The sequence below is a fragment of the Sceloporus undulatus genome, chromosome 2 (assembly GCF_019175285.1).
Source record: "Sceloporus undulatus isolate JIND9_A2432 ecotype Alabama chromosome 2, SceUnd_v1.1, whole genome shotgun sequence".
NCBI lineage: Eukaryota > Metazoa > Chordata > Lepidosauria > Squamata > Phrynosomatidae > Sceloporus > Sceloporus undulatus.
In genome coordinates this window covers 36,663,973-36,690,777 of record NC_056523.1, presented here as the reverse complement: position 1 = coordinate 36,690,777, position 26,805 = coordinate 36,663,973, and the positions used below count along the sequence as shown (strand labels likewise).

The window sequence follows — 26,805 nt, the reverse complement described above, 5'->3', positions numbered from 1 at the left end:
ATTATGCACAAAAGCATTAACACCCACAAGATAAAATAAAGCAACACCTGACACAATTTAATGCTGCACAATCTCTTTCCATAAAGTGAACTATTTTTGAATTTAATAGAAATTTCTCATGTTGTTTTCCCAGTCTCCTCTGAACTATTTTCATAAAATTATCTGTATGCTAAAATAAGTATCCATTACTGTATAAAATGCTGTCACTTTTTTTGCCTGTACAAGTGGTTTTGCTATCAGTAATAATCATGCACATAAATAATTATTTTTGTAGGATAATGCAGGATTTTTCATACTAAGGTGTTCAGTTAAACATAAGGAAATACTGTTATAGATGGAACACAGTGAGGGAGAAACCCGTGTTAATATACTAGAGTTGATATAGCAGTGCAAAATCCAGTAAATGGTTGTGTTTATTATTCATGTTGAGATATATTGTGGCCCCTAATCCTTGGCAACAGAAACGTTTCCACCATCTGCTGAACTTTAATGTGTTTTTGAACAGTACAACATGGTAGTGTGCCTATATACAAGACATATTCGTGCACAACATATAGTGGCAGGGGAAAGGAAGAGAAATTATGTTTCAGCTGTGAATGACTTATATTTACCCAAGCCGCAAAGAAATACCCAATGGCTCACAAGTGATCAAAGCCACCAGTGAGTTATAGAGTCTCTTTTCATCGGTGAGGAAAATATAGTGCTCTTCAAACTGTTCTATATTCTGTTTGTACAACATGCACATTTTTAATTCTCATTTTTATTTTGGTTTACAGGTCTTTCTCCTTTGCCTAGCTAGTAATTTTTCAAAGTCTCATCTGCTTCCTCTCTGTCTCATGTTGTTGATGCCAGACACAGAGCAGATTGGAAGGCTGTTGAACATTCCATTAGCTGGGCTCAGTGCAGGTATTTCCCCCTTGATTATTTGGTAGTGATGAGCATAAGGAATTTAATTTTGATTGGCGTATGGTGTCTCCTTAAAGCAAATGTGATCTGTCAGCAATCAGACATCCACAATTTAGTTTTGGATCTTTCATGGTGATGCTCAGTCTGTGCTGTTCCAATTAGATTTGATTTGAAGTTTCCTCTCTGGGTGTTGGCTACTTTAGGTCATTCACAGTTGTAAGTGGTGGTGCTTCCCATGAGAAATACTCAGGAAATTCAACCACTTTTCTATTAACAGTTAAAGAAACACATAAAAATTGTTTGGGGTTGAGTCTAGTTCCGTTGCAATAAATCAGCATCCCATCATCTTGGCTTTTAGGGAGAGTTCAGGCTTGATTTGCAGTAGGACCTATTTATTTGGATTGCTAAAAAGACAAATAAATAGGTCCTAGAGCAAATGAAGCCCTGACTCTCCCTAGAAGCCAAGATGAATAAACTGAAACTGTCATGCCTCAAACACATCATGAGAAGACATGACTTCCTAGAAAAGACAGTAATGCTTGATAAGGTAGAAGGGAGTAAGAAAAGAGGAAGACTGCATCCCAGATGCACAGACTCAATCAAGGAAACCACAGCCCTGAACAGGGATGTTGATAAGAAGATGACTTGGAGGTCTCTCATTCATAGTGTTGCAATAAGTCAAAGTCAACTTGATGGCAGTTACTAACAACACAAACAACAACAACAACAACAAATCTACATATTTCTTTTAATATCTTCAAAATTAAGTGGATAGATGTGAATGCAGTTGTGTTTGCAAACTGCCTTATATTAAGAGGTATTTCAGTTGTTATAGACAAATTCAGCATCATTTTCTTCTCCTGAGAAGCTCCCATTTTAAGGAAGAGGAAAGCATTCTTCACATTAATAATTTAGCCAACGATTTTCTGTGAAAAAACAAACAAACAGTATGAATAGGTAAGGTGCAAGGGGGAGTTGTACTGTTAGAATGTAAGGTCCTGTTGGACTATGTTTACAATTTCACCTTTCAGTACATATAACTTTGATCCTGTGAGATAGATTACCACAGGAGATGGTTACTGGGCCAAGACTGCACAACTTCATGTCCAAGAGAGAAATGGACAGTGGATCTCCCTGCTCTAGATGTAGCTGTAAACAGACACTAAGAGGCTTGGAGCACATACTTTTAAATTTTGTAAAATAGAGATCTAATTTGTTTGGGGTGGGTCTTATAACATGGGAGATGAAAAAATAAATTCCCATGACAGAGTTTGATTTTGATATCTTAAATATCCTAGGAGTAAAATCTGCAAGAGGAAACATTTCCAAAAAATAAGGAAACTAATAATTATTAAAAGCGGATTATTTAGAAGCTTTAGAAGGTGCAAAATAACTGTAAAGGTCATGAAATACAGGGATAGATTGTACTGAGTTCTCTTAATTGACAATCATATTTACTAGTAAAAGGCCTCTGAACAGGTCTTTAGAAGATAAATACAGTAGTTTACCTTAGAAAATCACCCTATTAAAGTGGGGTTTTAATGTTGACCTAAAAGAGGCTCAGGAATTGGCTGATAGGAACTCTGAATTGGTTCTTATTCCCAGGTGGTCTTTCCATTTTGGACTTGTGGTTGCTGTGGTAGGAGGAATTTCAGAAAGTTTCCCATGTCACTTCCTGAGTTGTACCTGGCCCCCAAAAAAGAGAGGACTTCATTTTCCAGGATTACAATTTTTATAGTTTTTCAAGTACAGCATAAGTAGCTTGGGAGACTCTTAAGATATTAAAACAAAATCCACAAAACAGTGATATCTTTAATAATAATAATAATAATAATAATAATAATAATAATAATAATAATAATAATAAATTTTATTTTTATCCCGCTTTTCTACGATGATCAAAGCGGCGTAACCAAAATGCACAAAATACATCATGCAAACTTTTGAAGTTTCACTGGCTTCTTCATCAGGCAGAATTTGTTAAGACATCATACAGAAAAAAATGGAGATTTTGGAGTAACATTTTGTATGAGATGTTTCTGTTGGAGTTCATTTGGCTTGGAAGGATCTCAAGCAGGCACATTTTGCTGCATGGCCAACACAGCTACCCCAGATGATGATGATGATGATGATATTTATTTCTAGCCTGTCACTTTCCCAGATTGGGGCTCAAAGCAGCTTACAGCCATTTTTTAAAATAGTTAAAAATCCACATGACACAAATGTTAAAATACAAGTAAACAATATAAAAAAAAATTAAAATTAAAATATAACACACACATGTACACACCCACACCCACACCCCAGCACAATAATTAGCAATATGCAGCACATTGTATAGTATGGACCTTCTATGATCGCACATCAAGTGCCTGTGTCTACTTGTTTGTGAAAACAAAATGGGAGTGTGCCACTCTATCTTCTCTAGGGAGGGAGTTCCACAGCCTGGGGGCAGCCAGTGAGAAAGGCCTATTCTGTGCACAAAGTCCCATCCCAGCAGGACTACCCAGAAAGATATCATTGTAGGTGGTTTTCTTCTGGCATTGAAAGTTGCTGAGAGGTCAAGCAGAATCAACGAAGACATATTCCTCCTGTCTAGCTCCCAGCACAGGTCATTCACCAAGGTGACCAAAGCCATCTCTACCCCATAATCAGGCATGAAACCAGATTGAAATGGACCTATATAATCCATTTCATCCTAGAAACCCCTAGAGCTTAGAGGCCACCATACACTCCAGAACCTTGCCTAAAAATGGAATGTTACAGACTGACTGATAATTACTGAGAATGGTAGGATCCAGTGAGGGCTTTTTTAGAGATGGTTCTATAACAGCTTCCTTCCAGCAAGCTGGAATTCTACCTTGTTTTAGTGAGGCATTAACCACTCCCTCTACCCATTCAGCATTTTTAATAATCCAGGAAGGGCAAGGATCTAGATCACATGTGGGGCTCTCTTATCTAAAAAAAAACCCCATGTTCACATCCTTGGGTTGCACAAATTGAAAAGTATCCATTCTCACTAGACAAGTAGGGACCTGAGTTACATTCACTGGATCTGTATCAATTTTAGCATCAAAATCAGAGTGGATCTGAGTGATTTTATCAGTGAAATACTGGGCAAGTTGTTTGCCATCGGCTGTTGAATGATCTGGATTTTCCACTTTTGGGCCTGTGTATAGAAGATGCAATAGAGGCAGAGATGAAACTTGTGTTTGCTGCCTCTATTTCTGCAGAGTATGAATATGTTTTCTGTTGTTACTGGAAATCTAAGCTGGATGTGTGGGATGAGCACTCATGCCTGAGCTTTAAAATTTGAAACAAATGATTATACTTCAGAATTAATGGACTGGATGGAAGGAATTAACATCTGGCTCTGATAATGAGATATGTAGAGAGAGCATTTTTTTAAAAAAGAAAAAAAAAAGCCTCACTATTATTGTGTCATATTTTCCTGTTGTTCCACAAAGCAAGGATAGTCATGATGAGAAAAATGGCCAAGATTTATGAAGGGATTTATATCCAAATCTTCATCCTGGTTCATATTGTCAATCCCAACTGTAGGGCTTCCTTTAGGATATGTACTCACATGCCATTGGGATTCATGTTGTGATATGGATGGTCTGTCTACATTGGATTGTTTTTAGTAGAATGTGTGGGCATCCAGATTCTAATTCCATTGGAAGTACTATTGTGCAGTTGAATAGCTTTCCCATATTTCTCTTTCCATAGAAAAGATAACAGTCCATCAGGTCAGTCTTTCTCTCCCCCTTACTATACATTTTCTGGGCTTTGCAGTTATTCTCTGTATCAATGAGCTAGCCACCCACAGATTAGGGTATCTGTGAATGGCCCTGCCCCATGATTGTCAATAGCAGCACTGACGTGGCAATGCAAGTGTCGGCATCCACTGATGCTAATGGGACTTTAGGTCTTGCATTATTTGGTATCCACAGGGGTCCAGAACTGAACCCCAGCTGATAACAAAGGGTTGACTTTATTTCTTGATTACTGCATTTTCATACCACCTTTCAACAAAAAAGTTGAAAATAGCAGTGATCAAACACTGTGAAAAACAATTTAAACAGTAAAATCATTTAAATCATTACAATAATTAAAAGAAGTTTCAAATGCTAGATTGAAAAGACATATATTGGCATCCTAAGGTCCTCAAGAGTGGAAAGTGATTGGGACTGAGAAGGATATGCATTGTACACTTTGGGAGTTACACCAATCTTTGGGTAGGCTGCCATTTTTTAATATAAAGGGTGGGGAGGGGGCAATTTTCACAGCAGATCTTGAGTGCCAGAGAAAAAGGCAGCAGCCCATTCTTTAAGCTGCAAGAGGAATTTATAGCTTAACAAATTGTGTGCTGTGGGAGAATGGGCCCTGATGAATTTGTACACCTTGAGGCCTGTACAGTCACCCCTTCATTTTCACAGACTTTGAATCCACATCCCTTACCCATTTGCAGGTGGCAAACAGAGGCGGACTAAAGGGGGGGGGTGCGCCCGCAAGCACAGTTTGCCATTCAAGCCAATGGAGCTTGAATATTGGCAGTTTTTCGTTTTCCGGGGGGGGGGGGGGGAAGAGACAGAACAGATCCCCTGTGAAAACAGAAGGGCTACTCTATATTATTCATCTAAATCTTACAAGTATCCCATGTTTATAACTCTGTCTGCATTTTCTTACATGGGGTTTTGTTGATTTGTGTTTTAAAGTTGTTCTCCTGTATACCTGGGGTATTCTCCTATGATACAGAGCTCCACCTCCCTCCTGTATCTTCCCTTATTTTTCCATCCAGAACATCACATGCAGGACCATGTGTATAAAGATAGGGAGAGTGATCAAAATGAGCATCTGTAGAATATAGCTAATTCAGGAAAAATTATACATACACAAAGAGAGAGAGAGAGAGAATGTAGATTATGCTCATGGACACTATAAACATGTGTGTGTGTGTGTGTGTGTGTGTGTGTGTGTGTGTCAAGTTCCAGGGACACTTACTTTTCTGGATGAAAATAATCAAATAGATAGCTCCCCCTCCACAGACACACTGGAATAGTAATGGGGAATTTTCTTGTTATCAATCATTCTTTTTCTCCCTTCTTCGATCTTTATCCCCCTTCAATGTCTAGTATTATAGATATGTACCAAAAATGTTCAAGTCGGAAATACTTTGCTTACTACTTACCTTTCTTCATCTTTTACAAGGAAGTTTTAAAGTTGGATCTGGCACACCACTCAATCAGAAGAAAAAGAAATTGGCATATGAATAACATACACCATTCAGTATTATGTAGTGGCACATAATTTAGCAGACGTAGGATGGGTTTGGGGATAAATTATTTCAGTATTGTTGTTAAAGCATTTAAGTCTGTGTTGTGTGTGTGTGTGTGTGTGTGCGCGTGCACACCTTCCAGTTTTCTCTTCATAAGCAGAATAGATCATTTCATTCATATGATCTGGTAGGTTTGCCTGCAATGTGAGGTTTGTGAAAATTATGGCATAATATTGGTTAAGAGACCATGGGGCAGATACACTTTTTGAACATGCAGTGCTAAGTTTACCTTCACAGAAATGGCTCAAGTGTGATTTTTTTTTTGTTCTCAAGTACCTTCAGCAGAATGTGACTGACATATCGCCTCAGCTCCACTGCTTTTGTGCAAAAGTCTTTGCTTTCAGCCTGTAACCTGGTTTGATGTCTTGCTTCTCAGAATACTTGACGGTAGTAATAACGGAAATGGGGGGGATGTCAGCGTGACTACTGTCGGCATGTCGGCACTAGTCCAGGGAGTTTCAAAGGGATGTTTTATTGATTCTGTAATTGCACAGTAGAATGGACAAGCTGAATGGTACCTTGGGGCAAGGAAAGCCCCTGTCTGAACGGCATCTGTTGAATGTACACTCTGCATCAACTTTCAGCAAGGGAGAGCCTGCTGTGTAATTCAGGGAAAGGGACCTTTTCTCAAAACTCTCTCTTGTGGGCTGCTTTAAAAAAAAAGCAGTTTGCTTGGAATAGTAATAAGATTGCAGTTCAATACAAGCAGAAATATATGTTAATGACTCAGACTGTTAATTTGTGATTCTGCCCTGTCTCATATATCAGTTGTGACCATGAGCAAATCACAGTCAATCTGGATCTTCCATTGTTCCCCACATTGTACGGGTGTTATAAGGACAACTGAATGAAAGTTTCATGTCTGAACATATACTTTAATAACATAGGTAGCTAAAATAAAGAGGAAAGGTAATTCCAATGGTATAATGATTTATACTGTGTAAAGTTCAGACCTGAATTTTCAACACACTTTTAACTTAAAAGCCTTGTTAAAGTTTGTGGAAAACCTTGTGAAAAGTGTAGTACAGGGCAGCTATGTATTTTCTTATCATTCTTATCTTTCTTGTTGATGCTAATAAACAAACAGAGCAAAAATAACAGAGTTTAAAGCTAAGTGTAGGAATAATAGCAGTGTTTCAACATTTGTTCAAAACATTGGAGTTTGGTATAAATGCAAGTCACAATTGATTAATGCGATGTTGTAAGTGTGTCCCTTAATTTAATTAAGGGGACTGAACCTACTTCCATCTTGTTCCTAAAAATATTTCTTACCAGCTAACTCTGAAAACAAGGTGTACTTTCATTTAGGAAAAAAACAAACAAAACAAAAGTCAGGATGTCCAGTTTACATCCTAAAGAAAGGATGCCAGTAAAAGCAAAGAAAATCACAGAAAGTCGGCCTGTGAGAGTTCTGTTGATCGTGGTTGTAAGGACCCATTGTAGATGGCAATACAGTAGAAAACCAATTTACTTACTTTATATATTTGACTATAAGTCAACCTCATGTATGAGTTGAGGGCAGGTTTTGGGGCCAAAATTATGAATTTTGCTATGACCCATGGATGTCGAGGGTAAAACGTGGGTGCTCCTTCAGTGTGTGTATGTGTGTGCACAGCAAGAGGGACTGTAATTGAGGCTTTTTACTTCAGCATTTCAGTTTTGGTTTCACTCTTGATTCCCCAGACAGCAACGGCCAGCACAGTAAGAAGGACTCTGTTTGTTGAACATTAATCAATCTCCCAGGACTCTTTCTGGTTGGCTCAAGAGGAAAAAAAACTATCTCCATTTGGGGAAATCTAAAAGAGCTGTTATCACATTACCATACTGACTTGTAAATAGGTTGACCTGGGATTTTGGGATCAGGTTTTGGGCATAAAGTTTTAGACTTACAGATGAGTATATCTGGTAGTCTCAGAGCATACTTCTTCTCTTTAGTTTTAATGACCAGTTCATCAGCTTTTAAAGAAATGCATTGCATTCATTATCATTCAGTAGGATTACTCAAACTGGAAACTGATCTTGTAGCATCTTTGAGACTAACAAAACTTAGTCTTAAAGATACCACAAGACCCCTTTGCATACTGATATTCCAGATAAATGCAGCTATGTCTCTGCATCATACTGGAAATATTAACCTTCTACTTAAATGGGACTTTGGTTTTCTAATGCCCACAAATTTTGAAATCTAGCTTCAGCATGTATTTTAAGTGATTGGGAAATTATTTAGACAGAGCCACTGTTCATATCTACTAGTGTAATGCTTGTATTCTGAAAATGTAGGCTGTTGCAACACTGCAGAATTAATGCAGTTTGACTCCGCTTTATTGTCATTGCTCCAGAATTCCATAACATTGAGCCATGGCACTTAAAGCATGAACTGCATTAGTTCTGCCTTTCTCACTTATGTAAATGTGCATGCACTATATATAGGCTTGTAGAAATACAAAAAGACTTCTGTGGTTGTAGTCTTCCATTGTATGGAATCAAGAAATAGTCAAAAGAAGGCTCCTGTATGTGGCTCTGTCTGTGCCTGAAGGACACCTGTGTAAAGATAGGAAGCAGAGTGACAGGACATGCCAGCATAGTTGTTTTGCTAAGCTGTTTGAGTCAAATTTAAGAAAACTAGTGGTAAGACTGCTTCATCTCTGCTATAATTTAAAGCAATGCTGCTCAAAAAGGTGGTCCTTGGACTGGTGCTGGTCCATGTACAAGTAATTGTTTGCTGTTTCCTGGAAAGATTCCAGGAAAGAAACAGTTGTTAATCAACAAAATAGGGGACTGGTCCCTGGCACCTTGGGAAACAAATGGGACTGGTCCTTAACATCAGATACCTTAAGTAGTACTGGTTTGATGTGTTTCTTTATCTGTTATGTTGGTACAGGGGTAGGCAAAGTGCAGCATATGGCTCTTGAGATTTCTAACTGCAGCCCATGGGAACCTCCAGATTTAAATTTAATTTTTTAAAAAAATTGGAGGACTGATTTGGATCTGATTATTTACTCCAAAACCACCCCAGATCTCCTGGAACCAGTTAAAAAGGCAAAAGCTTGCTCCTCTAAGCTCCCTCCATCCAAACTCCCCCAAAATAGAAAAAAAAGGGGGGGGGAAGGGGATTAGTTGAAAGGTGACTAGATTGGTGTCCAGAAGTGACATCATGTCACTTTGAGCATGCTGAAATGTGCTGCTGTGACCCACTGGGTAGGCACAGGAAGGAAAAATGGCCCAGGCCCTGTTTGCAGTTGCCCAGCCCAAGCTAATGCTTCACATGCCTGATCATAGAGCTGCCAGCTTTGGTGTGCTATCCAGTGAGACCAAAACAAAGACTACATTAAGGTATGGGACCCAATTCGCCAGCTACTTCCACCAAGCATTTCTGATGTCTGACTTTTTTGCACATTTATGAACTGATTTTGACCAAATTTGGTACACACTTTAAGCTGAGGTCCTAAATATTTTAAAGCAAGTTTGCCACCAATTGATAAAACTGCTCCTCTCTTCGTGCACCATATTGATTGTTGTTAAGGGGCAATTTACATGCTATTTCATGTGAAACAAATTTTAACAATTGTAGGGTCTACCAGTCCAATTTTTGTTTCATTCAAATCATAAGTGAAATCAATATCTATCTGGGTAACACTGGATATATTTCCTAATTTTACATAAGAAGCGTTAGCCTCGAAAACTAAATGCCACCTTCTGCTGAGAACATAGAAAGCAAATTCTTCATATCTGAAAGCCATGCTGGTACCGCATTTCTCCAAAAGTATGGTGTTTAAGCTTTCACACAACAAAGAAGCCAAATGTTTTAAAACTTAATTGCTTCAGAACTGGAGATGCAAATGATGGAGATGCATTTAAGGAGATTTCAGGAGAGAAAAAGGGAAAAATAATACTTTTTCTTAGACCGAATTCCCGACAAAAAACATTATATTTTCTTCTTCCTATAATCTGTAATATATTACAGTTGGGGTAGGGGTGAGTTAAGAGAGGCTCACATCTAAAAATATCCTCTTCATGCTATTTGGGGAATTTTCAGAATAGAAGGAGGGAGGGAAAATCTCAATGAATCTGCATTTTTAATAGCACAGAAGGAGGAGGTTTCAAGACAGTCGAGAAAATGAATCCAGAATATTTCTTTCCCTCAAATCAAAACCTGGAGCATCAACAGAGCACTTATGGCACAAAGGTTAATTGAAGTATGTCTTGATTTGCTCTATTCCAAAATTGTGACTGGTGTTAGTGAGCAAATTTCATGTCCCAGACTGGAACAGTAGAATATAAGAACATGTAATTTGTCAACCTTGTCAACTAATGAGATTGTTTGGGGTCAAATTTCAACTTTCTGGTGGCACAGAAGTATGGGAAGAGGAGGGGTGTGGCTCAAGGGCTATAATTGAAGGTTTTTTCTTTCATTCATTTTTTGTAAGGTTTCTGAACAGTATAGAAGGTTTCTGAACAGAGTTTTGAGGCTCTGAGATGAGAGTTTCAAATTTATAATCTGGCAAAATGAATTTTTCAAATAGTTCCTCATTAGTCTTTGAGGTAATACAGAACTGAATTGTAAAGTTTCCAAATGTTTAATTTTATTTTGCGAACTAGAAGCAAAGTAATGGTGATTCAAACAATTATGATGTATTTAAAGATTATGGTTAGCTGTGCATCTTTTAATGTCTGCATTTGCATTTTTTAAAAGTATGTTTTTGTTCAGTACTTGTTTACAATATAAACATGTGTTGTTGCCTAATAACCCACCCTTTCAAAAGATTGCTGCAGGCCAAACAGTCAAAGCAGTGAAGATATGTACAAACCCTGCTCTTTCAACTCCTCAGTTGCAGTAAGATTTAATAATATCATCAAAGGTGCAATCTTTGAAGCAAGTAAGCTTTTCACACAAAAGAGAAACATGAGGTTTAGATAAATAGGGATGCTGGCAGTGCACCATATGCCCAGGGGTACTTTGAATATGGGTTAGACCCCCCTCTTTTCTTGTGACACAACTGCGCTAGCATCATACTTTTGTAGCAGGCCATGAAGTTATGACAGATTTCCCTCATTCTTCCCAACTGTCAAGTCCTGATATCCTTATGTATCCTTCTTCCAATCATCTAAAAACTCCAGGCAGACCCAGGCTGTATCAGCATAGTCCTTGAAAAAATGCTCTTGAAGTGAATGGGTAGAAAGTTAAGCAGGCTCTATAAGTGTGCAGTACTGTATCTTACCATGGTTGGTGCATTAAGCCTGCTGCCACACTGCAGAATTAATGCAGTTTGACACCACTTTAACTGTCATGGCACCTTCCTATGGAATCCCGGGGTTTGTAGTTTTTTGTGTCACTAGAGCTCTCTCATAGAGAAGGTTAAATATCTCACAAATCTACATATCCCAGAATTCCATCACACTTAGCCATGGCAATTAAAGCAGTGTCAAATTCTGCAGTGTAGATGCAGCCTACAGCACGGACAGAGCTCCAAAAGCTGCTTTTTAAAAATAATTTAAGTTATAGTTCCAGCCCCCCTCCAGCAGTTAGCAAACACCATTGCTGTAATTTTAAAACTATTAAATGTAAATACTTTTATTTAAATATTACAAGTTTTTCATTCACTAGCATTAGGCACAATGAGAACAGCGCTTGGACATGACATATTCCACCACTGTCATTTAGTGATACTAAACACTTGCAATTATAAAAGTAATTAGAAATTGTGGTTACACTGTGAAGGAGAGTGGCATTATCCTTCATTGAGGTACAATGGTAATGTCGTGTAATTACACCTTAGTTACAAGTGAAGAGCAATTTATGATTAGTTCCAAGCTGTGGATATGGGATATCTGTCATCACCAACATGACCCTGTAGTTGTGAGGAAATTGAAGGGGGGAGGCTGAAATAGCTTCTAGAGTATTGTGTTCATATGGTGAGTGTTAGATCCCTATATCCACTGCAATTTGGTCTATCCATTTCACAATGGTGTTTGGTGGTGCAGTTATCTCTAGGAAGGAATGCTGCGCACACATTTCTGACGATGGTGTCTTCTTTCTTCTTCCCATATGTGGACATGGTTTATACCTGCTCTTCCTGACAATATACAAGGTCTAAATTATGGCTAAACATTCTTAGAATCATAGAATCGTAGAGTTGGAAGAGACCACTAGGCCCATCTAGTCCAACCCCCTGCCATGCAGGGAATCCAAATCAAAGCATTCCTGACAGATGGCCATCCATCCTCTGTTTGAAGACCTCTAAGGAAGGAGATTCCACTACACTCTGAGGGAGTTTGTTCCACTGTCGAACAGCCCTTACTGTCAGGAAGTTCCTCCTAATGTTGAGGTGGAATCTCTTTTCCTGGAGCTTGCATCTATTGCTCCGGGTCCTAGTCTCTGTAGCAGCAGAAAACAAGCTTGCTCCCTCCTCAATATGTCATCCCTTCAAATATTTAAGCAGGGATATCATATCAACCTTTTCTTCTCCAGGCTAAACATCCCCAGCTCCCTAAGTCATTCCTCATAGGGCATGGTTTCCAGACCCTTCACCATTTTAGTCGCCCTCCTTTGGACACACTTCAGTTTCTCAGTGTCCTTTTTAAATTGTGGTGCCCAGAACTGGACACAATATTCCAGGTGGGGCCTGACCAGAGCAGAATAGAGTGGCACTATTACTTCCCTTGATCTAGACACTGTACTTCTATTGATGCAGCCTAAAATCGCATTGGCCTTGTTAGCTGCCGCATCGCACTGTTGACTCATGTTCAACTTGTGGTCTACTTGGACTCCAAGATCCCTTTCACATGTACTTTCATTCAGCCAGGTGTCCCCCATCCTATATCTGTGCACTTTATTTTTCCGCTCTAAGTGCAGCACCTTACATTTCTCTGTGTTGAATTTCATTTTGTTAGCTTTGACCCAGTTTTCTAGTCTGTTCAGGTCATTTTGAATCTTGACCCTGTCCTCTGGGTTATCAGCAACTCCTCCTAATTTGGTGTCATCTGCAAATTTGATAAGTATGCCCCCAATTTTGTCATCCATTCTTAAAGATTTTTTCTTAAGAAATTTGAAAAGGTTACTAATTCATTAAAATTTAAATAGGTATAAACTTGTATACTGAAAATTAAGTTCGTACTGATGATCAGCGATTGTTGATCTTGTTGGTTGTAAATGTACACAAGACTTGCAGCAATAGAAATGCAAGCAGTTGAAGGTTCCTTCCATAGATGAAAATATATTTGGCCCAAGACCTACAATAGTTTGCTAACTACCTGAGGATTTTGCTCTAAGGTAGAACTTGTGTTACAGTTGATGATTAAAATGGTAAAAGACAACAAGTGAAGTCTTGAAGTTAAGCCCAAAATTTCTTTTAATTCTTTTAAAATACTATTTTAAAAAGAAAATGACTAAAAATGCTTGAAGTTAATATGTAGACCAGTGATTCTTACAGTACAGTATTATAATTGGTGTGCAGTTCTTGAGTATTCACTACACTAAAAAAAGTCTGCTATAATTATGAGAAACTCCAATTTCCAGAAATGCTATGATTAAAGAACTTGGTGACAACTCCATGAGGTGGACCTGCCTCATTTCTTTTTCTTCAAAATATGTGAGAGGGAAACTGAGACCTTTCAGAGCTGTTCCTTGTTTTTATGCTCTGCCTTGGTTAGATAGGGCTTTCAGTGTTGACTAGCAGTGGGACAGAGGAAAGACATTTGTAACAGTAATTGGGGAGATTGATTATTGAGGAACCAGTCAGTTTGTTTATTCAAGCAGGAATATTAATGATGAGTATCTTTTATAACATTAAGTGAGAGCCAATGTGGTTTAGTGGTTTGAGTGCTGGATTATGAGAACAAGGGATGGAATCCCCGTTCAACCATGGAAACCCATTGGGTGACCATGGGCAAGTCACATTCTCTAGATAAATTTGATGCAGAGGAAGGCAAATGCAACCCCCCTTTGAACAAATCTTAGTAAAACCCTGTGATAGGTCCACCTTAGGGCTGCCATATGTTGGAAATCACTTGAATGTACACAACAATGAGCCAAGGGTGCTTAAAATACTTGCTTCTTCCACCCAGACAAGCAGTTAATAGACTGGATTATAAAACTAGTGAAAATGTATCATTGTGCATTTAGCTAAGAATCAGTATGCAAATGGATCTTGTAGCACCTTTGAGACTAACTTGAAAGATACAGTTGGTAGCATGAGCTTTCTTTCATAGACATGAACCTGTGGACATGCATGTGAACATGCATCTGAGGAAGTAGGCTCAAGTCTATGAAAGAAATCTCATGCTACCAACTTGTATCTTTCAGTTAGTCTCAAAGGTCCTGCAAGATCCCTCTGCAAACTGATTTTCCAGACTATCACAGCTGTATCTCTGAACTATACCACTGTGGAAAGCACCAAATTTATCTAAGAACATTTATGATTTGACAGGATGGGCAGGTAAGTTGTTGTTAAGGAATGCCTGTCTGTCGGTGTTTGTTAAAAACAAAGGAAAGGTATTCCCATGCACCACAGGTGTGTAAATGGCACCCCCTTCCCCCATTGCTCCAAGTCTTTTCAGCAATCTGAACAAAAAAAATAGGAAAATGTTCAAATGTGAAAAATGCAAGTTGGCATGTATGTATGCTTCAGATATGAAAGCACATTGTTGAAGCATGGGGAACATGAGCTAAATGACCCCAGGGACTGGTGCTCTGATGCAGAGCCTTTCCTTTCTAGGTCAGCAGTTCTTAACTTGCCCTCTATGGCAATGATCGAGAATAATTTCTATCGAGTGCCTGCTTGGTTGCTTTTGTGATCATAACCCCAGTTTTCAGTGGAAGAACACATCACAGTAAGCATCAAACAGACGCTCCTTGTCAGAATGATCACAATGAAGGCTGAGTATTAATACTTTAAGTAAGTTTATCAGTATAGATGCGTTCTCTCCAAGTTTGAGTATTTCTCTTATAAGGCCTTGAATAGTCAAGACAACTGGGGAACAGCACTTCCTCATTGGCTCTTTCAGAATGAATAAAGATGAAAACTGAACCTTGTCTGTGGTGAAAAAGATACGTTTAGTCATAACACTTACAATTATGTACCAGTAATGGTCAATGTGTATGTGCAAGGAGATGGCTTGGAAACTTTTTTGGTAGCAAATCCCCCAACCAGCATAGCCAATTATTTGGGATTGCGGTTACTAGAATGGCTCAACTAGCATGGCACAAGGTGTGGGTCCTGGTAGACGTGAATGGTGTGTATGGGAGAGTGGTGTTGAATCATTTCTGAAAAGTAGTAAGTGCGGAGGTTATAAAAGGAATATTTTCCACAGCTTGCTTTTGAAAGTTTTTGTATAACTTCAGACAGGTGCTTGTTTCTTAGGCTTCTAAATGGATGCTCAGTTTATCCAAGATAAGGTGAACATGAAATAAGTTTTTTGCAAAAGGAGATTGCACTTTTGGGTTTTCCCCTCATATTTCATGCCATTTATGGATGAAAAGGGGCTAAAGCAGGTATGTGTGGGTAGGTGTGAACATAAAACATACCGTGGACAGGGAACTTTGGAGCAGTTTGGGTGGAGATTTTCTAGTTTAGCGTCTTCAAACAAATTTGCAAGGAAACATTTGCAAGAGGGAAGGTTGCTAATTTTCCACACCTCAGCTGACCATTTCCTCCAGATATGCTCCCCCTCGATTGGGCCCTCAGCTGGGCTTCTAGTTTCACAGCTGGAGGGGGAAGGAAGGTGAAAACTATTAAAAAATAAGACTGGTACATGTAGAAGAGAATTCTTGGGCAGCAAAAGAGATAAGCAAGCACCCATTTGCTTATTCTTTCCTGCAAATGCCTATCCGTACACTATTATAATCAGAAAAGCATGGGTTTTCAATCCTTGTGTTTGTCAGGGTCCCAAATTTTGGAAATATCAGTATTCTGCCCTTCCCTGCTTTACCATTTCCACCACAACTGCTCCTTCCAGACTTTTCTTCCTGCTCTCTTCCACTTGTCTTCCCGTTAAGCCAAGGACTGCAACATTTGCCTCCCAGATCTTACCACTCAATGTGCAAAATTTGGGAAATAGAGGTGGTGGGGATGTTGAGGGCATGGCTGATGAGCCTGCTTTCCCTCACATGTTCTTTGAACACTTTCATTCTTACTTCTGAAGTATCCTAATGTGGATAGGAAATAGTTATGAAACTTTTTGTTTAAAACTGTATTGAAAGATTTTCTGTTTTCCACAGATGATACTGGTTTGCAGCAGGGATCCAGGGAAAAGTGCCCTCAAAACGGCAGCAACAAATACAGTGATTTACTTCCCCTGTCTCCCTAGCCTTGGGTCCTGTAAATCCTTTTCAGTGAGAGAATACCATTATTTATATGGTTGATGCATGTGATAGCAGTATAGTCCTAAACATGACTACTCAGAAGTAAATTCTGCTGACTTGTTCTAAGTGATTATACTAAAACATTTTAATAAATTGTCATTTTACTGCCCAGCAGAGCATGTTTAACTCATGCAACTGATCCTATTTCTACATCTCTCAAAATACAGAACAGAGTATAACTCTGGGGTGGAGAATATTGGTCTTATGTTTGTAGTCATACTGTTGAACTATGTGAATGTTTAGAAGCTCTTGAGACTACTGGACAAAACTGAGGCTGCATTTGCACTACAGAAATAATGCAGTTTGACAACACTTTGGCGGGATACACACCGCCATATAGTACGTATTGTATACGTACTAGGGTTAGGAAGGGGCGGTGCTTCCGCACCCCCTAACCCTAGTACGTATACAATACGTACAAGATGGCGGCGCCCCTTCCACATGGGCGCCGCCATCTTTACGTACTGGATGCATAGTGTCCAGACGTGTCGTGGCGCCTCGCGACGTCATAGAGGCACCGCAGAAAGAAGCTCCGAAATGGAGCTTCTTTTTTGCTCTGCGTGGGAGTCGCGCAGTTTGGCTGCTGTGGCTCCCGCGCGGAGCAAATGTCGCCGGCGGGGGAGCGCCGCAAAGCGGCGGTTTGTATCCCGCCTTTAACTGACATGGTTCAATGCTATGGAATTCTGGGATTTGCAGTAGGATGGGACATTTAGCGCCAGACAGCTCTGGTGTCACACCAACTACAAATCCCAGAATTCCATAGCATGGAGCTATGACAGAGTGTCACCAAACTGCATTATTTCTGCAGTACAGATACAGCCTACTGGTATGTCTTTTTTTTAAAAAAAGATATTGTATTGGCAAGATAGTTGAACATGGCTCAGAAGTTTACAGACTGATTATGAGGAATGTAACTTTGGGATGACATTGCAGTAATATAGACACATTACTTTGTATACCTACTCTTCCATCATATGATTCTGATGAGAAAGATGAAATTGTGGGATACTTGTGAATAATATATTTTTAAATACATAATACTGGCAGCTGCCTTCTGGCATTATGTGAAGCTGAGGTATCTTTTTAAGGGGTCAAGAGGCAAGAGTGTAATTTAAATATTATTGTAGTGTCTAGTGCTTTTTCTAAAGCTAACAGGTTCATTTTATTACTGGAAACCTTGAAATCCCAAACTCTTGGGAATACTGAGATGCATCTGTTCTCTTGAAGCTGGCCAAAAAGAGGGCTGGATTGGAATGGATGATTTAGAAAGTCCAGACTCGCTGGCAGAGACTTCCTGTAGGTAAAATATGTAAACACCCCACATACAAACAGAACTCGTATTTAGCTAGTGGGATATTTTCTTGTCGTGAATGTCAAGCAGCTTACCTTTCAATTAAAGTACAACTTTTTCTTAAAATGGATTCTGTGTATTCCCTCATGTTAATTATGCTTCATGTGCTTCCTGAATTTGTGAGATAAATACTTCACCCTTCTTTGCACTTTAAAGTTGAGTCTTTGGAACAGGCTAGTCATGTCATGTACCCTCACTCCTCCTACAAAGGAAAGTTAACATTTTAAAAAATGTAGTTTCAAGAAATATTTGCGACCAGAGTGTTTTCCCTCAAAAATCATTTAGCAGTAAGTCTGTGAAGGAAGTAAGTTAATACTGTAAGGTTGTCTTGCCCATATAAAATTTCCACATGGGCCACTTTCAAAGATGCAGTTTCTTCACATACATATACCGTGAACAGGGACATTTCTAGGGGGTGCAGAGGGGGTGTCTGACCTCTGGTGAGGAGTGTACCACCATGCCTCTTTGCAGGTAAACTGGGTTTTGTGGAGACTGAAGTTCCTGGGAAGGACCAGGTCCACCTGCCTAAAGGTGGCAAGGAAACTGGCCAGGATGCTGTTGGCATGCCACAGTGAACCCCCTGGAGACCTCTCTCTTTGCTGAATGGCACCTGGACCTCTTTGGGACTTGTGAACAAGGTGGATAGACTGGAACAAACTGGGACATGGGCAGTCCCCTTGGGTGCCCCAGTCCACCAGCCATTGGTGGCATGTAGACTGGAGTCTTTCTCTTCCATAACAGCCCCATGGTTCTGAAGGACCATTGGCCTGGAGGCTCTGACAGTAGTGTCATTAGGGTTGATGTCACCAAGTGCAGTAACTCATGGTGTCACAACCTCTTGACATCCTTCCATACCACACTATACAGAATACTTAGTAATGTTTTTTTTTATACAAATGGTATTCATATATCATAATTCGTATATATCACCGAATGTAATGGCAATAGTTGCATCATAAACAACTAACAAAATTAAATTATACCTTTAAAATACAATATCATATGCACAGCCTAAATGTATTTACATCTACATAGTTTCATGTGAAAATTTTGGAAGATGTGATGTTTTAAAAGAAAAATTTAAAAGCATAAACATTTAAAAACCCTGAGACCTCTCCTTTCTCCTCCCACTTAGCCTAGCCTCACTCACACCATCTCTTCTGCTGAGCTTCAGGCTTTAAAGGGACAAAGCAAATGCCACAGCCTATTTCTACCATAAGGCAGATGTTTGAGGATCAGCAATGTCACCCACTCCTTAGGAAATTACCTGGTGCTACTTGCACCCCTCTCATGATGCACCAGGGCTCTGAGCCCGCGGATGAGAGCATGTTACCGCACTGGGGTGGCACCAGTGTTAGTGTCACCACTGATTCTGAAACAGTGCATGAAACAATTGCACTGACAGGATACCTCATCAACATAGAATGAGAGAACATACATTGTCAACTGTGTGTCCTCATTTTGCATTTCTACACGGTATCCTTCTCATATCCTTCAGGATATGTGTATATGAAAGAATTGCTTGTTTGCAAGTGGCCCATATTAAAATTTCATTCCATGTGGAAACTTTATACATTGCAGAGAAGATTAGGCTAGAAGCCTTAACTATTTGAAATCCATGTTTGTTTAGAATGATAAACCAGGGAGGGTTCCTCACTTAGTATGAATAAGCAGCACAGTAGAGCAAACAGCTTGTTCTTGCTTTGTGTGAGGTAGTATAATCATGTCTGTGGTATAATCATGAGTTTACCATATAAAACACACTTGTTCCATGACAGACAATGTTTTGTTGGCATGAAGTATAATATTTAGCAGCACCTAGTAGCATTTTGTGATTCTTTTCCATCTACCCCAGGTTAGCTGTAACATTAGTTAAATTTTAATTTGAGGGCAAAGTAAGTGGCATCTGCAAATTGACAAAATCCTGTGGTCTGAAACAACAAAGGAAACAATTACAAGTGTCCACAATACAAATTAAGTTTTAAGAATAACTTTTCCAGATAGCACCACCCCAGTTTGTATTTGATGTTATTTTACCTTAGATGCCTCTATATGAATGAGTGGAAGGTCACAGTCTGAGTATCTTAAGTAGTTTAAGCATGGTTAAACTTATAACTTACACTTTGCACTCCTTTTCAGAAGAGAACCCCATGTATTATTTCTTCAGAAGGATTATTGCCCCCTTCTTTAAAGACAGTTTATCTGACTATTACAAAATGTGATGGCTGGAGTGTACTAAATGGTAGCATAAGTGTGTGAGCAAGATCAGTCATCGATACGATTTGTGATATACTTGTTCATTTAGCATTATAATGTCTATCTGAAAAACAATAACTACAAAGATTGCAGATTAAAATGAAATTTAGTTAAAAGTAACTATTATGATTACATTCTGAGCATGTTTCAAAATCCAGCTATTCTGATTCACATTTTATGCTGGTTTATATTAAGATGTTATATATACAGTAGGTGAATATCTCTTAGAAACAATTTAGTATCTTCTCGTTCCTCATGTCTTAATCTCTATTACTTTCATTCTTTATTATAAATTAATTGCCAGTAATATCATGCTAGATGTCTCATGACAAATAAACTGTTTCTAAAAACACAACTTCTTGTTTAATTTGTTAAGGGAGGGAGAGAGGAGCAAATAGCTGAACAAATATTTTATTTTCAAGTTTTCATTTTCTATTAGGTTTTTTGTCTGTTTATTTGTTGTTGTATGTTGGGCAAGCACCCCTCCTCTCAAATAAAACTGAATAATTCCTCTGGGGCTGAAAAATAAATTTAAATTTCCTCCTTATGTAGTCATTAACATAGCCAATTTACAAAACCCTTTTAAAGAAAAATGGCTTTGTAATGGGGACACTGTCAGACTCTTAACTATACACTGCTGGGAGTCGTTCTAATAACGTCTAATGCAGTTGTAGGGAAGCGAATCAGGAGTAGAAAGCAAGATCGCTGCTTGACTGCTCCCTTTCCTGACAGGAAGAAAAGGACAGTGATCAAGCTGAGGTCCTCAAAGGAGGCCCTTAAATCACTGGATAACATGAAGAATGGGATACACACAGGCTGCTGTAGAAACCATATAACAAAGGATTTGAATTGTAGTGAGATAGATAATTCTTGTAGGAACATTTAGGCGACTGATCTTTTTACCTTGCACATTAGAAGAGTGCACAAAAGATAATGGGAAATGTTCAAGTGTAGTCTTTCTTTTTTAAAAAGCTGTTTATGACACGACATCAGTAATATGGCACTGTATCAAAATTCTGCCAGGAGGGGAGGTGCACAGTCCTGTACTGCCATTTAATCATTGCCAAACTCTTTAAATGGGATGCAGAAAATCAAAACAACCATAACAAGAAAACACAATGTGCCTGTTTAGCCCTTTTCTTAATGTCTTTGGGATGTAACCTCCATAGAAGATTCCCTGATGCCAAAGAAACAGAAAACATAAATGTTTAGAAGGTAATGATAGAAAAGGACATTATAAAATAGATCTAAGCTTTTTTGGTTTTGGCCATATGTGCACAAATGTCCATGTAACATTTAAGATGATAGGGTAGGAAGGGATGAATTTATTTCAGTCTCTTAAATGCTGTATTAGACACATGATTTGTTTTAGGTTAAACTGCAAAGAGAGATTTGCCAGGGGTGGTGGCTACCAAAAGACATCCAAGTTAGAATGGTTATTAATTTCCAACCCTCAGAACATTGGAAGTAGCTTTGTTTAAAAAGGGAGTAAGAAAAGACCAGAAGAAAGTGCTTACACTCCAAAGAACAGACATGGAATTTAATCAATTCAATATGCATGGAAAAGGAAATGTTCATAAGGACAATATTTGGACTTGAACTGATGTAGCTTTTTCCCTTCTTTTTGACAGCTAGCCTCTCCTGAAACATGGCACAGTGACAATCAGTGACAGAAAAGCAAGGACAGTCAGGTTAGTTCCTTTGTTCAGTGTTGCTTTTAAATGGTATCAGATACAGCTGTGGTTAGAACATGGGTGAAGTGGTGCAATTTCTGACTCGTGTCACTTATATTTGGCCCACTTCAGGGTGGATTCAGACAAGTGTTTCCTTTCATTGTCATGGAGAGGAAGGACTCCAGTTGAAGAACACTTTCTGAAAACTTCAACATGCAATGAATGAACTCTGAGCATGTTTTTGGCAGATTTCCCAGAGCTTGTCATTTCAGTCTGTATTGCACATCCCGCTCTTTACACAACCTACATGTAGACGCCTAAGGCTGTTGTGTTTTAGCCACATATATTCAGCATAGCCTCTAGAATTTTAAAAGAACTCGGGAGTCTTGAAGTATCGGTAACCTTAAGGCAGCTGTCAAAGGGTGATATTTAAAAGATCTGACCATTTGGGAGCATGCTGATACTTTTAGAAACAGTACTTTGAAATGCTTTGGGTTTTATGCAATCAGTTACACAACCCTTGCATATGCAGATTGGCTCCTGACTTTAGACAAACCAACAAACAAAAACAAGGCTGTGCAAGCATTCAGGAGCTCCATACATTCATTGGAATGCAAAATAAATAAATAAATCACTCAATGCAGAACTATTGTTGTATGTATACACCCATATTCACAATGTTATATTGACTTGTGTTTCTCCGAGATCCACCACCCTGTTGGATGCAAAATGTCATTCTGAGAGGCAGTGGGTAAAAAGAGCAAAATGACTTTTGGAATTACATGCACTTTTTATTGTTCTGTCTCTGCTTTAATCTAATCTCAGTTTCAGTTGATACTATTGATTACATACCCTTCCAGCACTTGTTCAGTCTATGGTATTGTACTCAATGTGTGGTAAAATGTTATTCTTTTCATAAGTGACTTGAGCATAAAAGGTGAAAGTATACAATTAATTTGCCAGCACTTTCTTTAAAATTGTATGCTGGATTTCTGTGAATTGCTGCCCATAGCAATATTCCAAGTAAATTATTATTATTTACTATGACTTTTTTGCTCGCATATTTAAAGTCAACAATTATGTTTCCTTTTTATACTTAATGGCTTTGTACAGTATTTTTAGAAACTTGGTCAATTCTTACTTCATTGAGTCTGATAATCTGATTCACACATCATAGTCTTAAAAATACATCAAATACACAAACATTATAGGTGAGATACTTTATGAATCCATTAATGGATAATGATGTTTTCATTTTTAATAAATAAATCTATGAAACAAAAATAACTGGAGGAGAAGAGAACACCCTTGATAGTATTATGAGTCTTAGCTGGAAATATTGGTGACTTGTGACATTAGTTAGTGGCATCTAATTCATACTTGTCTAGAGTTAGGAATGTGAATGCACAACAGCTGTGCGCTTTAGGTACATGATACAGTCTTTCCTAGATTAATGTTTGCTGACTGACAGTGCTGTTGGTTCCTTTTTTTTAGGTATGTATACACTGGTCTGGAGTGTGTGTGCGTGTGCGTGCATGTAGCGAATATGTCTTTGTATTATAAACTGCTTTGGTAAATATTTGTTAAGCAGTATATACATTTATTAAATAAAGAAATGACTGCTATTCTTTAAACACGATATAAGGATAAAATGATATCCAAATTATGATCCATAAGCGTGAAGTGACTACTATGCTGGAGAACTAATATTGATTGTGACCTAGCATACAAAAACAGAACAGTAGTCTGAATAAACATGAGAACAGCAATCACATGTTCACAGTCACAGAACTCTGGCTTAGATGCAGAATGGCCAACAGCTTAGGTATTCCAGAGGGTTGACTTAAAGGAATGAGTACTATTCCAAAGGCATTTCAACTGTGGTCAGCCATTATGCTGGTGCAAGACTGTGGTGAATAAACAATACTAGCCTAATATACTAAAAGTGCAATCCTATGTATATTTATTTAGACATCTCACTGTGTCAGTGGAAGCTTACTGCTAAGTTACTGTGCATTAGATTGCAGCCTACAATTACAGATCCAAAAATATTAGAGGATAAGTATCCTTTATGTTGTTGATGTGTGCCTTCAAGTCGTTTCCGACTTATGGCAACCCTAAGGTGACCCTATCATGGAGTTTTCTGGAGTGGAGAGTGTGTATGACTTGCCCAAGGTCACCCAGTGAATTGAACCCTGATCTCCAGAGTCATAGTCCAATGATATACTCAAGCGATTCAGTATGCCCTCTGGGAAGGATAAAAAATGCTCTCCTTAGCATGGGAATTTATTTGACCTGTCATTCATGCATTTTGAAAGTAAACCCAGACAAAAGGTGAGATCCTATGTTCAGAGGAACATAAATTTGTAAATGAATCAGAACTTCATTAGCTTTTAAAACAAGTTTTTGAGGTTATCTATCTTTGGGACTGTGTCAACTTTTGCCCATAAATCTGAAGCATTTTAGGTGTGGAAAAACACCTAGCTCAGTATCTCTCTGATAGCCACTGGTAGGGAGTGTTAATATTTGTGGCTGCTGCTGCAAAAAAAGGGACTCATTAATCAAGGAATCAGATCTAAAGCTGCAACAGATGTGATTAGTGTTGTCCTCAAAGTGTTTCACAGACATGTTTCAGTGCATCTCTCAGCATTCCCTAACATTCACAGATGGGCCAACTTTTAAGAGACCTCAGACCGCAAAGAAGAGTTCTTCTGCATTCCATTGTCTAGATTTACTGGTGGCTGGGAAGAATTTCTTCTTTGCTGCCAGTACTGCTACTGACTAAGATCATTAATATGTTTTTTTCTAATATTCAGGTTTTAAAATGTGATGCAAGTTTTTTGCATTTTTCTTTCAGCCATTCAGTTGTATTTGAAAATTAGTCATATTTGCAGCTGCTCAACCCCATTGCCATTTGAGCCCCATTTGCATTTTGGTGTATGTGCTCCAGGAGCCAGCATGGTATAGTGGTTTGAGAGTTGGACTAGAACACTTGGAGACTAGGGTTCGAATCCTCACTCAGCCATGGAAACTCACTGGGTGACCAGGTGCAGAGGAAGGCAGTGGTAAACAAACAAACAAACCTTTGAACAAATCTTGCCAAGGAAACCCAGTGATAGGTTCACCTTAGGGTTACCATAAATCAGAAATAACCTGAAGGCACACAACAATAATTATCTGTTTCATTGCTTGCAACTCACCAATACAACATGGGTCTGAGTAGGCTCTGATCATGGAAATGGATACCTGGAAGGAATTGTATCCACCATCTGGGGAGCCATCTTTGTCTTCCTAAGAATGAAAAGAGCATTAACAGGTTTGCCACCTATACTGACATTTGATGGCTCAAGAAACCTTTAGAATCCATGTGGTTTCATAAGGCATTTAAGTGGTGAGGATTATTTTAAAAGCTGCCCTCACTCATGTCTGCAGAGGGAAGGTGCCTGCAGGTCTGAATATCAATGGAAAAAAAACTGACCATGGCAAGGCAGTTAATGGAAACATCTCCACCTCTAAACTCCCATCCTTCCACCCACTTGTGAAAATGAAATTGAGAATGTGTCCTGCTACATGTGCCTAACTTGTTGGGACAGACCTACAGTTTGCCTAATGGTCATAAGTGTGTATGCTGAGGTCTCCCATAACCTGGGTATCCTTGACACATGTTGTAGGCCATGTTGTAGGCCATCACCATCTGGTCATGTAGAGATACTGGTAGGCAGAAGGCTAAACAATGCACTAGCAGAAGCCCTAATCTCTCCCATTTGCTAAGTGCAAGATACAAACTCTCAGACTGTAACTAGGCTTGACAGAAAATCCAGAAAGGGAGCTGAAATCTTCATTAACTAGAGCAACACTTGAGCATATGTTGGTCTTTTCAGCGTTGCACACAGTAAAGTCTAAACTAGCCTTCAGAATTCAAAGTATGGATAAATGGTTTTACTCTTGTTTGTTTTGACCTTAATAATTATTGTTCCTTAGCAGAAAAATAACATTTGGTAGCATTTTAGCAAGTTAATAGAAAGTTTAAATCATGGCTTTCCTAGCTGAAGATGGAAGACAGAGAAAAGATATACCTTTTACTAATGTCAGTTGGCGTAACCTATTCCAAAACAAAAGGGTACTGTGATTTGGTATTATGATGGCGCAACATAAAAATAAATGTTTTATATTGATTTAAAAATAGTATTAGCAGGGCTCTTTCCATCACAATGGATTCGCTGGTAGAAGACTTTAATTTCTTTTATAGGGCAGGAGTTAAAAAAACAACAACTTCTTTTTGTCATCTGCTATAGAAGGTTGTAAAATCAACAACATTTTTGTTGTGGTTTTGAATGCAGTTTTATATATTTTGTAGGTTAAATATTGGATAGTGGATTTATTGGAGACTGATGAGGCACTGAAGGTGGATCTTTGTAAGTACTGTCAGATATGGGCTTTTTTTTTTTTGCAGGAGGAACTTTAGCATGGAAGGCTGATCTTCTGAACTAGAATCTGTATGACAGCATATTAGTAATCATTACACTTTTAGTCCAGCAAGAAGGTTGTAGATTGTGCCCTTTAGGAGGGAGATAATAGACTTGATAGAAACATCACTGTTAGCCTGTCAAGCCGTAGCTTAATGTCCTCTGTCTAGGTTCTGGATACAGAAATTTTCATAAACAGAAAAGAAAGCAACTCTGAAAATGATGTTGAACAGATTTTGCTATACACAGGAGAGGACTTTCAGTGGCAGGCTGTAAGTAAAAAAATACAATGTTATGCGTGGAAACCTTGAGACATGTCTCTGCGGACAGGAAGAAACATTAAATTTCAAGGCTGGTGGCAAAACTGTTGAAGCATATACAAGATAAACTCACTTTAATAAGATAATGGAAGTAAAGTAATATCTTAAGAGGTCATAATTTGTTAGCTAACTAAC

The 26,805-nt window shown here is 38.6% G+C and overlaps 1 protein-coding gene across 9 annotated transcripts in view; it reads left to right on the top strand.

Annotated features, from left to right (window-relative positions):
* FOXP1 (forkhead box P1) overlaps positions 1-26,805 on the top strand; it is a 705,387-nt gene that overhangs the window by 187,142 nt on the left and 491,440 nt on the right. For 8 of the 9 annotated variants that reach the window (XM_042452066.1, XM_042452083.1, XM_042452065.1 and 5 more), the window contains one exon: positions 21,843-21,902. The exons of the other annotated variant lie outside the window; for it this stretch is intronic. The gene's annotated coding sequence lies outside the window, so the exon portion shown is untranslated. The remainder of the gene's footprint in view (positions 1-21,842; positions 21,903-26,805) is intronic. 9 annotated transcript variants of the gene reach the window in all.